We start from the raw sequence: 769 nt of genomic DNA, 5'->3' as shown, positions 1-769 counted from the left end.
ATTTTTTAATATATACAAAATTACATTAATTTAATTAATGATATGTTTAATATTAGCTCTTACAAAATAACGTAGTCCAATCCTATGTATCTTTTACGTCTCTTTTTGCTAAATTCTTAATAAATTTGATTATTAAAATCACAGAAAGAAAAAGACAGCGAACTCAAAATAATTAAGAGAAATGTTGTAAAACTTTAATTCGATTTTTTTAAGTAGAAACGACACTACAGTAGAGTAACAGATTTGGATAAAATTGAGGTCAATTTGATTAAATTGATTTTGAAATGAAAATTAGAAATAGAAAAATCATATTTTGTGGTTTGAACTAAATTAACTAGTTAACAAATTTATTTAGAAAAAATAAAATAATTTTACTTATTTAAAATAAATAAATTAAAAAAAATTAAGGAGATTCGGTTTTTATTCGATTCTTCGGGCCTTGGTTTAGAATCAGAATCGAACCGTACCCATCGGTTCTTGATTCAAATACCCGTTCGAGTATTTAATTTGAGAAGAGCCGTCGGATTCGATTCAATTCGATTTGAAAGTTTTGTCCAGTCCTAAAATTTATTGTGAAATAGTTCCATTGAATGTGGTGACAGCCCTCAGAATTTTGGTAACTCATTTAAATTACTGATACAAAACTTTCTTTGGAAAGGAGCATCAAAAGCAACTGTGTCAAATTCTAAAAATGGTTGGCCTCTTCAAAATCTTAGGATTCCTCATCTGACCCCTCTGCTGTCAGTGACATAAGCAACATATAATCCTT

Source organism: Olea europaea, unplaced genomic scaffold (genome assembly GCF_002742605.1).
Source record: "Olea europaea var. sylvestris unplaced genomic scaffold, O_europaea_v1 scaffold1244, whole genome shotgun sequence".
Classification (NCBI taxonomy): Eukaryota; Viridiplantae; Streptophyta; class Magnoliopsida; order Lamiales; family Oleaceae; genus Olea; species Olea europaea.
Note: the sequence above shows the minus strand (reverse complement) of the source record.